This window comes from Haemaphysalis longicornis, unplaced genomic scaffold, assembly GCF_048455015.1.
Source record: "Haemaphysalis longicornis isolate Haplotype H1 unplaced genomic scaffold, Haemaphysalis longicornis Haplotype H1 scaffold_7, whole genome shotgun sequence".
Taxonomy (NCBI): Eukaryota; Metazoa; Arthropoda; class Arachnida; order Ixodida; family Ixodidae; genus Haemaphysalis; species Haemaphysalis longicornis.
The window spans coordinates 43,257,706-43,275,887 of NW_027526422.1; positions in this window are offsets into that span (position 1 = coordinate 43,257,706).

Consider the following 18,182-nt stretch of genomic DNA (forward strand, 5'->3'; position numbering starts at 1 on the left):
AGAAGCATATTCTAACTGGGGGATACATATTGCATTGTATAGCATTAGAAATGGATCTGGAGAAGAGAATTCCTTTGTAATCCGACACACATTTCCAAGACTTCGGAGCGCTCGCCGGGTGATGAGCCTAATATGAGAAGAAAAAGAGAGGGTACTGTCGAAAAGAACCCCTAGGTCCCTAATCTCCTCAACCCTTTGCAAAGGAGCTCCCGCTATACTGTAGGAAAACAGTAGACGATGGGTTTTCCGGCTGTACGTGACAACCTTTGTTTTAGCTGGATTTAAAATTAGACAGTTTTTGCTGCACCAGACCGATAATTCCGACACATCCCTCTGCAAGGCACAGCAGTCCTGAAAACTGCTAATGTGCCTAAATAGTTTGACATCATCAGCATAGAGAAGAAATGAAGATTTTGTTAACACTGTTGACACATCATTGATAAAGATAGAAAACAATAGTGGACCCAGCACAGAACCCTGAGGTACACCACTCGTTGCAGTGTAAACACTAGACCTTTTGAAGTTTACATCTACGTAAAAGGACCGGTCAAGGAGATAGTTGGACAACAAGGCAACAAGACTTGCATCAACACCGGACATAGTAAGCTTGTTAATTAATAATTTATGGTTCACTACATCAAACGCCTTACTGAGGTCAAAATAAATTACATCCAACTGGCCGTTTTCACAAACTGCAGCCGAAGCCTGAGTCATGAAGCTTGCAAGATTTGTAACCGTCGATCGACCCGAGAAAAAGCCGTGCTGATTTGGTATCAGAACGTTCTTGACGCAGGCAGCAAGAACGTTGTGCAGAGCTGACTCAAAGAGTTTTGAGGCGACACAAAGGAGTGAGATTGGGCGATAGTTGGTAACGGCTGACTTATCACCAGACTTAAATATTGGAAAAATTCGAGCAATCTTCCATGCACGAGGAAATTTGCCGAAAAGCAAACAGTTATTATAAATGGAAGTTAAGACAGGCACAAAAATGTTGCCGTAAGCCTTCATGAGGGCTGCTGGAATTCCGTCTGCACCACAGGAAAATGACGGTTTCATCCGTTTAAGGCTATCATTGACAAGTTTTTCATCGAACATAAGTGTACTAAAATTAGACATATTATTAAACGATAGGCGTTCGTCGGGACCATCTGGCAGTTGAAAGACAGAATGAAAGTAATAATAATCAATCAATCAATCAATCAATCAATCATGTTTATTTACGTGCCCAGGAACAGCCAGAGGCCTGAGTGCTGGCGCACGGATAGTTACATGAAAACAAAATACAAGAAACATATTGGAAGAAACAAACAAGCGACAAGAAACACAAATTGAAGTAGCGAAAATTACAGAAATAAAGTACAGGCGGAGCCTGGGTACAGGTAAAAAAGAAAAAGAAGATGCCTTTGTGGCTCAGCTTATTGTAATGAATACACAACAAGCAGAGAACAAAGTTTAACAGTAAGACGACCAAAACAATGACAAGAGTATAGAGACAAATGATAAGACAAGCATGATAAGTAAACAGTTTCAAAAACAGGCAACTATATTGGTTAAACAGAACCACAGAGAAACCAAATTTCAGCAATAATAAAAAGAAAAACGAACGGCAGAGATATCATAGATGTTTAACATACTGTGTTCAACAGCGCACTACGGTAAATCGTAAAGGACCTTTGAAAGATGTCAAGGCGTTCAGAGAAGCGGTTGTAGCAATTCTGTATTCTGCGCACTGGAGAATGATTGGAGTTGCGCGCAGCGGTCAAGAAAGGGCGATGCGACCTGGCGGGCCTCTGTGGAACACTAAACTCTAAACAGTTAAGCAGGTCTGCGCAAGAAAGGTCACCATGAACAATTTTGTGAAGAAATGTAAGGTCTGCACGCATACGTCTGCAGGTCAACGAAGGGATGGAAGTAACTATGGGTAAGTCAGAATCAGGATGAAAACTGTGATTGTGATGACGGTGCTTAAATATGGATAAAAACTTCTTCTGCACACGTTCTATTAATTCACTACTAGATTTGGAGATGCCGTTCCAGGCAACAGAAGCATATTCTAACTGGGGGATACATATTGCATTGTATAGCATTAGAAATGCATCTGGAGAAGAGAATTCCTTTGTAATCCGACACACATTTCCAAGACTTCGGAGCGCTCGCCGGGTGATGAGCCTAATATGAGAAGAAAAAGAGAGGGTACTGTCGAAAAGAACCCCGAGGTCCCTAATCTCCTCAACCCTTTGCAAAGGAGCTCCCGCTATGCTGTAGGAAAACAGTAGACGATGGGTTTTCCGGCTGTACGTGACAACCTTTGTTTTAGCTGGATTTAAAATTAGACAGTTCTTGCTGCACCAGACCGATAATTCCGACACATCCCTCTGCAAGGCACAGCAGTCCTGAAAACTGCTAATGTGCCTAAATAGCTTGACATCATCAGCATAGAGAAGAAATGAAGATTTTGTTAACACTGTTGACACATCATTGATAAAGATAGAAAACAATAGTGGACCCAGCACAGAACCCTGAGGTACACCACTCGTTGCAGTGTAAACACTAGACCTTTTGAAGTTTACATCTACGTAAAAGGACCGGTCAAGGAGATAGTTGGACAACAAGGCAACAAGACTTGCATCAACACCGGATATAGTAAGCTTGTTAATTAATAATTTATGGTTCACTACATCAAACGCCTTACTGAGGTCAAAATAAATAACATCCAACTGGCCGTTTTCACAAACTGCAGCCGAAGCCTGAGTCATGAAGCTTGCAAGATTTGTAACCGTCGATCGACCCGAGAAAAAGCCGTGCTGATTTGGTATCACAACGTTCTTGACGCAGGCAGCAAGAACGTTGTGCAGAGCTGACTCAAAGAGTTTTGAGGCGACACAAAGGAGTGAGATTGGGCGATAGTTGGTAACGGCTGACTTATCACCAGACTTAAATATTGGAAAAATTCGAGCAATCTTCCATGCACGAGGAAATTTGCCGAAAAGTAAACAGTTATTATAAATGGAAGTTAAGACAGGCACAAAAATGTTGCCGTAAACCTTCATGAGGGCTGCTGGAATTCCGTCTGCACCACAGGAAAATGACGGTTTCATCCGTTTAAGGCTATCATTGACAAGTTTTTCATCGAACATAAGTGTACTAAAATTAGACATATTATTAAACGACAGGCGTTCGTCGTGACCATCTGGCAATTGAAAGACAGAATGAAAGTACTGAGCAAAGCTAGTGGCGACATCCTCAACCTGTTCCCCATCGGAATTAAGCAGGCTAATGTGTTCTTTAGACTCCTTAGAACGGCCGCGTACATACCTCCAGAAGTCAGCCGGTTTCTGAGACGCAGAAGCCTCTAACGACTCTATATAGAGCTGGTGGTCACGCCGGTAGAGGCTTTTACAAAGTGAGCGATACCGACTAAACTCCGCTTTCCACTTGTCGAGCCCAGAACGCTTGGCCTTTTTGTGGGCGCTGTCCTTAAGTTTAAGCGAACTTCGAAGTTCTTTAGAGAACCAATGGGGAAATTTGGAATGAACAGGCATATAACAAGGGATGTACTTTTCCATGCCACTCCTGACAATTTCGGTAAAACGTCGAACCTGTTCGTCAACATCATTGACATCAAAAACACTAGACCATTCAGCAGATGAATAAAAGTGATAGAGCCCAACATAATCTCCACGCTTGAAAGCATATCGCGGGACTGCACAATCGTCAACACCACCATAGCAATGCTGGGCAGCGACAGAGATAGAGACAATAAGAGGGGGGTGAAACTTGTCGGGGTGTACAAGAGATACTTCGGAGGCACACACTTCTACGTTTTTCAAGTTCGAGAAGCACACATCTAGGACATTACCACAGAAGTTTTCTATGTGGCAGAACTGCTGCAAAGAGGTGAATGATTGAAAATCTAATAACATGGTGCATTTCTGCGCTGCATAATGGTTTTTATGCTGAAATGAAAGACTGTTCCAGTGAATACCTGGGGTGTTGAAGTCCCCAAGTATAATTAGCTTATGGTTGGAGTGTGAATTGGAAACATTTTCAATAGATGTGAGCTTTAGATTATATTCAGCAGGTAAAATATCCGGGGCTATATAGAATGCACCGATGAGCAGCTTCTCGCCCCTCTTGAGGCCTATCTCAAGCCAGACTGATTCCTCAGTCTCGAGGTCTGCACGCCGCACGCATTGCACTGAGCGATCGATGGCAATGAGAACACCGCCTCCCTTTTGCTTGGGCCCAGTTAACTTTCTGTCACTTCTAAAAATTTCATAGGTCGGAGGAAAATAGTCGGAAGATGAGATATCATCGCAAAGCCAAGTTTCAGTAATAACAATAGTAGAAAATTTGGAGCACACAACATTTCTAAGAAATTCGGAGGACTTAGTACGTAGACCCCGAGCATTTTGATAATAGATGTCGAGAGTGTCGTTCTTACTGGTCATTCTCAGAAGTTTCACAGCTGTGCACCATGCCAGGGTGGAGCTTGCCTTGGAACGGCTTGAAGAGGCAGCCCTTTGGCCACATAGACGGGTCGCACAGGCGCCTGAAACACTCTGCGTCAACAGTTACACAAAAAGAAGAATAGGAGTCATGCTTGGTTTTAAGGCGTTTGCATGACAATGGCGTGACTTGCACATTCGACAAGTGGGCCAACAGTTGCCCAGATGTAGTGTTAGCCGACAACTTCGAAACGAAGATGGCCCTGGAGCTCGGCGGTCGGCGCACCACAACCAACTCAGAAGCTTCCGATGCACCAACGCGAGGAGGGCTTCTTTTCTTCACTAAGTTCACCGGCGGGCCATTACTCGCAGTGTCGGACCGTAGAGGCGGAGGCAAAGGGCAGTCCGATGGGGAACTCAAATCATTCAACACCGCACCTGGTTGACCGCTGGAGCGTTCTAAGAATGCCGAAGCGTTCGTCGAGGACAGGAGGGGGTCGCCTTCGCCCGCTGCACCGGCGGCAGCTGCGGCGAACGACGACCTCATGGGGAGACCGGAGTGCGGTGACGTCACCGGTAGCGTGGAACGGCTAGCAGGCTTCGGGGAAGCAGGCGGGAAAGACGGCGGACGGGCGAGCTCCCCTCGCAGGCAGCGAACCTCCTCACGCAGGGACGCGACGATTGTAGCCTGATGGGCAAGCCCAGCCACATGGTCCCGTCGCAGAAGCCGGTTCTCCTCGCGCAACTCGGTGACAACATCCCCAAGAAAAGAGAGGCTGTCGCAGGCTTCGGACAGGAGATTCTTCAAAGCCGCTACCTCTGCGCGTAGGTCCGCCGAAGGGTTGAAGCTTGGGACGACAGGGGACGCCACTCGTTTGGCCGGGATGTTCGCTGGCTCACCGTCTTCGCTGGTTTGGTCACCGGGGTCGCTAGGCCTAGCGGGTGACGCCGCGGCCACACACAGATTGCAGACGAACGGCTGCTCACCGCAGATCAAACGCTGCAGTTCCTCGTCCGGAAGAACAATGCACTTTCCGTGCGCACGGCGTTTACACGCAGAACATCGAAAAAACGCCTGCCTGCCGAAGAAAGCGAGGCAGCAGAGGAGGCACTTGTCCTTACTGGGCGCCATCATGCGGATAATCAATCAATCAATCAATCAATCAATCAATCAATCAACCTTTATTTTCAGTGCCCAGGAACAACCCTAAGGTCTTGGTGCTGGCACACCATATAAAATACATTATTAAAAGAAACGTAAGACAGCACGGCACAACATACAAAATCCCCGATATGACAGAAAAGAAAAAAAAAAAAACACCGTTGCAAGCTATGGCACTCGGCCAGCGAAACTTTCAAGGCACTTGAAAAAGGAAATATACAACAAAATAGACAGTGCACATGATGGAGACAGAATGTATACATATAAAACGAGAGTTTTGATTTTTGAAAAGTCACACTGCAATAAAGTATTACCCGAAAACGAGCGATGCCTTTGCGATGTCCCATCTTGTCGAGACACACAGCAAACAGAGCAGCAAGTTTGACAGAACAATAGCGAAAAAAAAAACAATGGCAGGAGTATAGACATAAATGATCAGACCAACAAATCGCAGAGATAATAAAAATGATGAATGAAACAACCAAAATTGTTCATTAGTGTGTCAAGGAACGATGTGCTGGTGCGGAAAGAAAGAAAAGTGTATATCTCAGAGAAATGTAGAAAATAGCAATGTACAGTCTGAACGAGAATGAGACACTTTGAGATACACACACGCCGACACACGCACATGACACGAGCACATATGCAAACAAGGCATTGCAATCAATGCATAGCAATAAGACACTGCTGACTGCTATGGAGACTACAAGTGTAATACAACAAGGCATGGTTAAAATTATGTACACTGAAGCATGTAGGCCGGAAAAAGATATTAGCTAAAGATCACGCCACAATGAAGGCATAAAACTTAGATACACAAGTGAATATCGAAACAATTAGCATACATACATAGTTAACCGACCCCGGCAGCATAAAGTGTGTGAATGGACGTTACATACTAGGGCAAGCAAACTACTCCTGGTTTGTCAAGCGACGCAGTTTCTTACAAAAAGCTCGAAAGGGACGATGGAATACGTCCAAACTTTCTGCGTGCATATTGTATAGGTGCTGAATGCGTCCCACGGGACTCTTGACACGGGCAGAGACATGAAACGGTCTAGGTGCCCTGGTGTTGCCTGTCGGGGTTCTCAAATTTATGGCACCCAGCAACTCTGTACAATCAATGAGGCTGTGGACCAGTTTGTACAAGAATAAAAGGTCAGCCTTGGCCCTCCGACTGTGTAATGGGTCCATTACAAGCAAGCTGGCGTCATCAACACCAGGATCATCTTTAGCCTTCGCAGTAGCGTACCTATGCTTTAGTATTGAGAGAAATTTAGTTTGCACTCTCTCAATGGCCGCCGCGTTGGACCGACACGTTGCATTCCAGACCACGGATGCGTATTCCAGTAGAGGGCGACACATTGAGGTATAGAGCTGAAGAAATGTGTCTGGATAGTTGAATTCTCTGGAGACACGACATGTTGCACCTAGTGTTCGCAAAGCACGACGGGTAATCTCATTAGTATGGGCTGTAAATGTGAGCTTAGAGTCAAACAAAACTCCCAAGTCTCTGATTTGGCATACCCGATTCAGATCTTCTTCATTTATGCGATAGGTGAAATTGATATCATCTGTTTTACGGGTATACGACACCACTTTGGTTTTTGCACTATTGAGTATCAACTTATTTCTGTTGCACCAGCCCGAAAACGCGGCGATATCACATTGCAGTTGTGCACAGTCTGAGATGTTGCCAATAACTTTGAATATTTTTATATCGTCTGCGTATAGCAAGAACGATGAGTACTGAATTGCTGTCGAAACATCGTTGACAAACAGTGAAAACAAAAGAGGACCAAGGACTGAGCCCTGAGGCACCCCGCTGGTGGCTGAGTACGTTCCGGAGTGTTGCGCGTTACAGTGAACGTAGCAGTGACGACTGGTAAGGTAGTCACGAAGCAGATCCAGCAACGGATCAGGAATGTCAAGGTGGGAAAGTTTTCTACACAACAATGAATGGGAAACCACATCGAACGCCTTGCTAAGGTCACAGTATACCACGTCAAGTTGGCCTCGGTCTTCCACTGCCTTTGACGCATGTTCCATAAAAGAAACTAAGTTTGTAGTGGTCGAGCGGCCACGTATAAAACCATGTTGATTTGGAATAATTTCATATCTCACTCTGGATGTAATGAGGGAATGAATTATAGATTCAAAAATTTTAGAAGCACTGCACAGGAGGGAAATCGGTCTATAATTTTTTGCATCTGTTTTTGACCCGGATTTGTGTACAGGTACAACTTTAGCAATTTTCCAACAGTTAGGAAATGTGCCAGTACTAATACAGTTGTTAAACACACATACAAGCACTGGAGCAAGGATAGGACTGAAAGCCTTGAGTAGAGCCATGGGAATGCCATCTGGGCCACAGGCTAGCGAGGGCTTCGCGTCCCGTAGGCTTTTCTTCACGATTTCCTCCCCCACAAATGCCGTGCTCGGTGCCGTACCGCGACAATTGGACATCGGAGCTGACGGAACATCGCAGGTATCCCTATACACCGTTTTAAACTGCTGAGCGAAAGCGGCAGGGACGTCATCGATGATTACTCCATCGGAGTTAAGAAGATTAATGCACTCAGTGTTATTCTGGGGTGATCTACTGCGGACATATTTCCATAAATCTTTGGGGTTCCTTTTAAGATTGCTTTCTATGGACGTAATGTATGCAGACCGATCACGATCATACAGTTTTTTACAAAGTGACCGGTATTCTTTAAATTCTAACTTCCATTTTGTCACCCCATTCTTTTGAGCTTTCCTGTGGGCACGCTCTTTGCCTTTTAGCGCCGACCGGAGTTCACTCGAGAACCAGAAAGGATACTTCGAAGATTTGGATTTTTTTAGTGGTATATATCTGCGCATACCTTCTTGCAGTACTTTGGTTAATTCGCTGGCCTGAAAATTTGGGTCATTTGACGCGAGGATTGCCGACCAATCAAAATTCGACAAGTACTGGTAAAAACTAATGTAGTCACCTGCAGCAAAATTATAGCGGGGGAGTTCGGAAACACGTGGCTTGGCCTTTTGCACATCACTATGAATAGGTAGTACTATAGATAAGGGTGGATGGTAATTGTCCGGGGTAACCAAACCAGTAGGGCTTATGTTGACACTGATGTTTTCGATGTTTGAAAAACAAAGGTCAAGTAAGCTCCCAGCAGAGTTCACAACGTGGTTGCACTGTTCAAGATCAGTAAATGAAATAAAGTCCAGTAAGGCTGAGGCCTTTTGAAGAACGTAGGTATTGTAATGAGAAATACTAAGGTCACCCCATTCTATTCCCGGCGAGTTAAAGTCACCGAGAATCATGATACGGTGTCTAGGATGAGAGGAAATTACATTTTCTATCGATGTTAAACAAGTTTGAAAAGAAACCGGAGCTATGTTAGGAGCTAAGTAAAATGCACCAAGCAGGACGCGTTCGCCACCGATGCAACACAATTCAACCCAGACAGACTCATCCTCTGTCTCAAGGTCTGCGCGCCTCACGCATCTAAATGAGCTATTGACGGCTATCAAAGCTCCCCCTCCCGTGCGTGTGGCACGGTCACTGCGGAACACGTTGTAATAAGGCGGAAAATAATCTTTAGACGAGATACTGGGTAAGAGCCAGGTCTCCGTAAGAACAATCACAGAAAAAATTGAGGAAGATACATTACAAAAAAACTCGTTAGCTTTAGTCCTTAGACCACGGACATTTTGATACAAAACGTTAAGAGACCTATTCATGAGTGACCTGTTCATTTTCTAACTCAGATGCGTGCAGGTGACGATCATGAAGAATTCCCTGGAAAGGTTTAAAGAGGCAGTTTGTCGGCCATAGGCCCGGGTCCTGCAGCTTCTGAAATAATAATAATAATAATAATAATAATAATAATAATAATAAAATAATAATATTAATAATAATAATAATAATAACAATAAAATAATAATATTAATAATAATAATAATAATAATTATAATAATAATAATAATACGAATAAGAAGAAGAAGAAGAACCCGCGGCGGCGGTTAAGTGGATAAGGCGTTGCGCTGCTGAGCACGAGGTCGAGGGCTCGATAACAGGTCGCGGCGGCCGCATTTCTGATGGAGGCGAAAAGCAAAAACGCCCGTGTGTACGAGATTTCGGCGCACGTGAAAGATCTCCAGGTGGACAAAATTAATCCAGAGCCCTCCACTACAGCGCGCCTCATCGCCTGCATTGCGGTGGCGCGTTAAACCCTACAATATTCAAATCAATCAAAGACAAAGAAGAGAGAAGGAAGGGGAGTAGGAGGAAGAGGAGGAGACGATAATGATGACGATGATGATTGCGATGACGATGATTACGATGACGACGACGATGATGAGCATGAGAGGACACAGTCGCACCATCGGACACGAGCCACCATGGGTCCCACCTCATTACACTGCATTGAACGAACGCCTACGTTTCCACGCATAGGTCGGCAGGCCCACTCACGACTGCACTCACACTCCCTCTCCTCGCCACTCACGAGTGAGAGGGGAGTGAGCCTCACCATCGCTTAGGGCAAGCGAGAGTTACTGCGAGTCCACTCTCGAGTGCTGAGCTCCCAGTGCACTCGCGCTACGTGATTGATTGATTGAGCAACTTTTTATTTGCCCAGATTTGTCGCTTAGCCGTCGGTCAGGAGTCCTTGGTCCCTGGCGGCGGTCGTGGCCATCTGGACGAGCCGGGTCTGGATACCCGGGTCGGAGCTCAGTAGCGCGGTCTCCCACTGCTCCTTCGAACTTATGCTGAGTGCAGGCTGCCCTGCCTTACTGCTTTTCGGGTCATTTCTCCGGAGAGGGCAAGACCATACCATGTGATGTAGGTCAGCCCTGTCACCGCACGCCTTGCATTTATCTGAATAGAGCCCTTGATAACATCGGCTGTAAGCCACTGGATTGGGGAAACAATCTGTCTGCAGCCGTCGCCACGCTACTGACTGCCATTTGCTCAGTGTCTTGTCTGGGGCTGGATATTTGGCCCTTTCCAGTCTATAATGGTCAACTATGTCTCTGTAGGACACCAGCCTGTCCCTTCCTGACCGTCGTATCGAGTGCGCGTCTATGTAAGGAGTTTCGACATCGGCTCGGTCAATGAAACCTCGAGCCGCGTCATGCGCGCACTCATTCCCGGCCAGGCCAGAGTGGGCCGGTGCCCATTTTAGTTGTATTTTGCCGTCCCGCTCCATAGTGAAGCCGGATTTTAGAAGACGAAACGCCTCGGGTGAGATGCAGCCCCTCGCGAAGTTTAGTATTGCCGACTTGGAGTCGCTTACTATAACTTTGGTCTTAGAGGACGCGACCATTGCCAGGGCAATGGCCACCTCCTCGCCAACCTCCGGGTCCGTCGTCCAGACCGAGCCGGAGGCGATGCAATCGCGCTGTCGATTCACTACCGCTAAGGCCATAGCGTCGCGGCTGGTATATTCAGCGGCGTCCACGTACACAACGTCCTCGGATATCGCGTATCTTTTGTGCAGAGCCCTGGCTCTGGCCTGTCGTCGCTCCTCGTTATGTACCGGATGCATGTTCTTAGGGAGTGGAGGGATATGTACGTGGGTCCCTATCTCCGCTGGTATTTCTACTTTCGCGCCTTGCGCTCCTCTGTGGTTTATTTGAGAGAATCTAGTATTTTCATCCCTGTCTGACTCTTAGAAAGCCGTTCTATTTGGGCGGTTAGCTGGGCTTCTATGAGCTCACTAAGGTTGTTATGGACGCGCTACGTGAGTGATATGCTTTCCGCGTGGAGCACGTTCTTGCTTTTGTACTCGCTGTTGGCTATTCGTCGCAGGGTCCGCTCGCTGTGGTTGTTGCTGAGGGCGCTATCTACCCGTACGCACAGCCACCAGTTAATGGCGCGATTGCATTAAGCTTCGGGAATATGTCGTCATTCGGCTCCTTTTGTGGGGTACCCTATTTACTCGATTCTAAGCACCCCTACTTCCGGGAAAAAAATTTGGAAAAAAGTTTGCATGCAAATCTAAGCGTCCTTTTTTCTAAACAACCATCCCCAGGTGGATTTCAGACGCGTGAAAGCGTGCTCGAGTTGACGTTGGGGCCAAGTAATTTATAAAGTTTTCAATTACAAACCGCTCAAACAGAAACGAAGACGACCTGCTGGCGGATACTCAAAAAAAAAAAAAAAAGCGGCGGCCCAAGCAGCACAAAGGACTCGAATGGTAGTGAATGTGACTGGTTATCATACCTAACCGCTGGGTTCACTGCCTGTGCCTATTTTTCTGTTGGCCAAATAAAACATTATTCCCTGCGCCAATCTCGTCAAAATACGGCCGCGAAAAAGAGGGGGGGGGGGGATTTAGCTTTTCCGAATCTAAGCACACCCCTCACTTTGGCCATCACGATCGCGGAAAAAAGGGGGTGCTAAAAATCGAGTGAACACGGTAACTATCCTGTGGCGCGTTGATATAGGAATGCGATTTTGGTGGACGTCTGACGCCATTGCATTGATACTCTTCACTGTCATGACTGATTGAGGAACTGCTGCGCACACTGGCGTCGAGTGTTGTTTAGGGCTCGTAGCACTTGGTGCCGTAATTGGTGTCGGTAACATTGTCGCAACAAAGCCAATTTATTTTAATACCGCTGCACGCTGCGATGGAAGCATTAGGAAGAACCTCGGTATGGTGTCGTAGTTCGTGGTGTACATAGTTGCCTTGCTTGCTGCAGCTGTCAATACATAGGCTGTTCTAAAGCTCAAATTGTGAGTGCCCGTACTCGTTAAAAACAGCATCACACATTTTCACGGATTCGCGTATCAGAATGGCGAAACGGTTCGGATGGGCGAATTCGAAAAAAGTAGCCCATTTGCGAGGTCTTGGAATCTTAAACGTGTCAGTTTTTGCCATTACTCGTTACGGCGGCGCACTGTTATGATACTTTGCTTCCACGCGGACCTAGCGCCACACATCCTTCTGCACCAGTTTAGGTGCTTGCCTTGATGAATGTGATTTGCTGCTGCCTCTGTTTGGAATTCAGTGCTATGGTTTATCGTCTCCCTTCTTAGAGTCCGTTTGTAAGTGCGCTACGATCGAAATTTTCCAAATTCCCATGCTTCCGCTGAAGTTTGCGTATGCGTTCGTTCAGAATGACATGCAACGTATATTATGTTTAACTCTTCATTCGCCTTATAGATTCAGGGAGTACGAATCGCTACTGTTGCGCGAGGTTTAAGAAATATGTATTTCATATCTTCAGATCGCGAAAGGCAAAATACGTGCTGCTCCCGCTGATACGTTGTCGTCGACGCTCACTTACCATTACGGTTGGTAAATTGCATGCCCAGTTAGAAATTCAGACCCGGGCTCCCGCATTTTGCTTTTTTCATTATGTCCATGAACGGTCGTCCACGAGCTAGTTATGAAATCGAAATTGCTTCTGTTGTGGTATTTTCGTATTTCGTGTTGTGATAAGCCCGAACACTGCAGTACCCGCCATGCTTGCTACGCTAGCTCGCTGAGAAGGGCTTCCCAGTCTAGCGTTCCGCACATTTTGTGCCCCATTGCCGGTCGTCGTGCGCATGCCGATAGCGCACAGACTAGTGGACAGGTACTGACCGTTGCTGGTATACGTCATTGCGCCTGGACTGGGCGGTACGGCGAATTGTTCGCTTTCCGGCAAGCGTAATTTGCTAGTAAGTAAGTGGATAGGTGGGTGAGACCATAGAGTTTCTTACAATATACAGTAGAGCGGAATCTGGCGCTATCGTCTATGCGGCTCACATCAAGGCCGTCTATGTCGTCATGGACCGCCATCAAATCATGCACTCGCATAAATTTCATCATTGGCTCGGATTGAAACGTTTTAGTGACCGCACATTTAAACACGTTTCCACAAAAACGCGAAAAATAGCGTGCAATTATGTAAGTGGAAAATAAAACAGGCAGTTTTTTACTATGAAAAAAGGAGGTAAAGCGTATTTTTGCAGGAACGTTTGTTCCTGCTATTTGGCAGGCCACGGTGGTAGTTACGAAAAATGGTAATATTTGGGGAGGAAACTCATTATAGACACCTATTTTATTAACTTTACCATTATTTGAAATAATAAGTTGTTTGAGAAGTTTCGAAAGTTTTTGCAGCGTGCCTATGAAAACGAAACGCCACATTCGTGGTGAACCGGTGCGCCGACCGTCAGCTGCAGTTTAGCAAGAAAACTAGTTAACCTTTCTTGAACCTTTTTTCGCAGATCTTTTGATTTACACGGTGATGCGTGTCTCCCTCTTCTTGTTTGTCTCTTTCTTTCGCTCTTACCTCTTAAATTATTTCTTTTGCAGTGCGCAGCCAGAAGTGGCGAAGACCGGAGATGCCGAGCGGAAGACGACGCTCGCTTTCCTAGCGCAACTCGCAACCGCAGCGCCGCGGTGGCGAGAGTCGCGGCCGGCCGCCTTCTCTACACGGCCGCGGCGGGGAGATACGGAACTGAAACTAAAGCGTGGCAAACTGTTCGCATGGCGACGCAGTGAAACATCCCCCTCGCGAGGGGCACGATCAAATGCAGAGCATTTCCGGGGGCGCACGACGTTAAGTAGTTTGCGTTACGTTAATGGAGTTGCACTTGTGGCAACTGCTGACGAGAGAGCGCTCGTCAGCAGTAAAATTGGCAGCCTCGGCGCACGTTGAGTCCGAGAGAGGGGAGAGAGTGTCCTTGAAACGTGCCTGGACGCGCTATCGAATGTTGATCGCGCCGATAGCGAAGCGTCTGAGCCGGGCATGTCGAGGCGAGCGATGCGGACAACTACGGACGCCAAGAACGGGTGACATCGTTAGTTAAAGAAATGCTCTGCATTTAAAAGAAAACGTGGCGTTAAACAGTCGTGGACGATGACAAGATAGGACGGATTCAGGCGCCCGTATCTGTCGTATCTTGTCTTCGTCGAAGTACCTTTTGTTTATTTTTTTCGTCGGCTACAAATTTCGCCACTGCATATTGCCCGCTCAGTCATACGTCCTTCGACTGCAGCATGACCAACGTCAGCTGCGATCACGCACTGCATGCCGTTTCACAGAGCACGGCATATTTCTCTATGGCACGGCTACCAAAGCACAGGAAGGATTTCGGCTTCCTCGTAGCTCGTAGACGCGTTAATGTATAGTGAAGAAAGCAAATCCCCAAAACCGATTAAGAATCCAATTGGCATGCCAAGCCCAAGCCAAAAAGGGGAGTAGTCCCATAAACCCCCACGACGACATGGATTACCAGGCGCAGTTTCCTCTCTAGTATACTTACTAAGAAACTCTATGGGTGAGACATAATGTTTGTTTGTTTGGTCTGGGAAAAGTGTGAACGCTTTGGTTCTAGCTGTGTCAGCGTGAGGTGCCACATTATCGTAACTGTTGCCGTTTTGAAAGCAGTTCATTCATAATCTATCAAGCTATGCCAACACAATTTCTTACTTTAAACAAGATCGCATACTTGATATTAAGTCTTCGTATTATCCCCGACTGGCTGAACGACTTTTGCGGAGTTCAAAGCTGACCCAGAGCTTTTTCTTCTTAATTACACTAACACTGAAGTGGCATATAATCTCTGGCGTAAAAACGTGATAAAAGTACGAAGCAGAACGAATTATGGCACTCAAACACTCAGATGACAAATTCCTAATCTACTGAACAGTCACCCTGTAGTGTTTGACAAGATTGAGAGCACACTTCCTCGTTAGCCGCTTTTATACGAAAAACTAAAATGTACCTTCTACGTGATGTGTAAGATTTTCTGTAATTTTGTGTTATTTTGTGTATATGTTTAGGCTATTCTTGTTTCCTTCGCAAAAGCGGAGTGTTTACACGGTAATTTTATTTTAACGTTATTACGGAAGAAATGCGCGCATGTCTTTTTCTTTATGTCTTTAGACATTATGTCTTTGCAGTAGGTACTATTTCGGTTTATTACGCTAAACGTGTGTATGAATATGTGTATTTCTTTAGGGACGAATAGTTGCTTCTGTTCCTATCGCTTGCGCTGTCAGGTGCTAAGTGCCCAGTCAGGCGACTATTACAGTGGCCTTTTGCCTCAGCACCTTGGCAATTTTTTTATGGTCAAAAGTTCAATAAACAACAGCAACAACAGAAAGCGGCGCCATTGTGTCCGTTCGCCCTAGTTTTGTTTTGTAGTCAAAACATTGTGATCGAGCTGGTCACCGCTTGATATTAGGGAAATGCCCAATGCTCCCGCTTTTATAATGGAAAAGAGTTTGAAATTTCTAAGTACGAGACGAGCTTAGGCGCGTCGCTTGTTGGAGCGCTGCGCGTGATGAGTTTAGTAGTACCCGCTTGCTAATTTTATTAGTGGGCTCCTGGCTGGACAGAACTATATTATCCATAACGACTAAACAGCCGCATTTCGCTTTTCAATCGAAGTTGTAAATCGTCGCATTACACGCCGTTTTTTTTCTGATTCTATCACGGCCTTCGCGCTGATCCCGCGTGTCACAACGTCTGCCGGGTTATTTTCTCCCTGCACGAACGACCAGCAGTCTGGATTCGTTGTTCTTCGTATTTCCGACACGCTGTTCTCGACGTATGGCTGTTTTTTAGATGCTGAGCATCTGATTCACTCGCCTTGTCCCTCCGGCGTCGTCGTCGTCGGCGTTGTCTGCCCCTCCCCCATTCTCCTCGCCGCGCCAGCTGCGCTCTCCGCCGCTCACTCCCTCTCCTCTCCGATAGCGAACACTCTCTCGCGAGGGGCATTGGCTTGGATTGGAGTGGCTTGGCTTGGCTTGGATTGGCTTGGCTTGGATTTGGATTGGATTGGATTAAAGTGGATTGTGTTGGACTGTGTTGCGTCATAGCCGCAGCAGACGCGCTGGGGCCGGCGCATGTGCAGTACTCTCTCTTCCGCGGTTTCCTCTCCTTCGGGGGTGTGCCGTTCTCCGGCGAAGCAACATCCACGCTTGGCTCAAACACCTAGAGTCCACGCCGCTTTACAAGTGCGCCAACGTCGTCATCGACTGGGACCGGCTTACGCAGTCCCCTCAACGTTATGTGCGCTATAAAACGCGGTCCCTTCGCCGCTCCGCCTATGCGTCGCATCTACACAGGGGTTCCCGCGAGGGGAGGTGGGAGTTTTTATTGTTTCCTTTATCCAATGTAGGACTATGAAAGAGTCAGTCTAATAGAAAGTTTTCTCGAGTATGCCGATGTAATCCCTATTTATGTAGTCGCCCAACCTCATGGCCACCACAGTGGCCATAAGGTCTAGCCTTGCTAACGTTAGATTCTTCATAGGAGCCACACTGCTTTTCGCTGCCATTGGTTTTCGCTTCTCTTGACGCGAGGACGAGGTACACCGCCGACCCATATGCTTGAGGGCTTGCATCGGCAAACACATGTAGGGTCCTAGTCGCGATGTTCTCTTCTTTGTGACCGTAGCATCGGGGCACTTTCAAGTGTTTTAGATTCTGTATATCTTGAATGAAACATTTCCACTTTTCCATATCTTCTGCAGGTAGAGGGTCATCCCATGTCTCTCCTAACTTCCATAGCTTCTGAAGTGATATTTTCGCTGTGACGGTGACTGGCGATAAAAATCCACTCGGGTCGAACATTCTCGTCGTAGCCTGCAGGGCAGCTGTTTTTGTCAAAGAACTGTTGTCTGTTGGTGATGGCCATTTCTTTACTGGGAAAGATAGCATGTCTCCTGAGTGATGCCACGCCATCCCTAAAAATGTACTTATTCCTTTTGATCGGACCATCTCGTGTACTTCATCCTTTTCGTGCTCATTGAATATTTGGTTAATTTTATTGTAGTTTGATGTCCATTTTCTGAGGTTGACTGACGCTCTCCTGAAGACTTCTTTGGCTTCCTTGTACAAAGGTTTGGCTTCATCTATCGTTTATGCACCCAGAAACACGTCAACAACGTAAATAGCCTTCTTCAGCTTGTTCGCCGTGTCAGGAAATTCGGTTTCCAATGTCTTCAGGTGGTGCTTGATTGTGGCTGCTTGTAGGAACTTGCTCGATGTTGTTCCGAAAGTTACTCTGGTCATTCGCCATGACTCCGTCTCATCCGTTATATTGCCTTCGTAGTCGTGCTTCCACCACAGAAATTTAAAGGCGTCTCTATCTTCTTCATGAATTGAAATTTGCAAGAATGCCTTCTCGACGTCTGATATCATCGCCACTTTGTCGTTTCTGAAATTTCTCAGCAGTGATAGTATGTCCTCGTTGTAATTCGGCCCTTTTTCCAAGTTCTCGTTCAGAGACCCTCCTTTTGTTCAGCTAGATGACGCGTCGACCACGACTCTGACTTTGGTTGTTTCTCAGTCTTCTCGAATGACGGCTTGGTGTGGCATACAGTATCAAAGCATTGTAAGCCTTTCTGTTTCGCCTGAGACACAGTCGGCTACATTCCATGAAAAATATTACGGTATTGCCTTGTCCTACCGAATGAGCGTTTCTCCATTTTTTTAATCTTCTAGTTAGCTACATCAGCCTCTTTTTCGCGATGTCGTAATTAGTATCCAGTGTGACGTTTCCTTTTCACGGTAAACTTACTGAAAATCGGTCTCCCAGCTTAACTATTACAATGTCGAAACCTTCAAGTA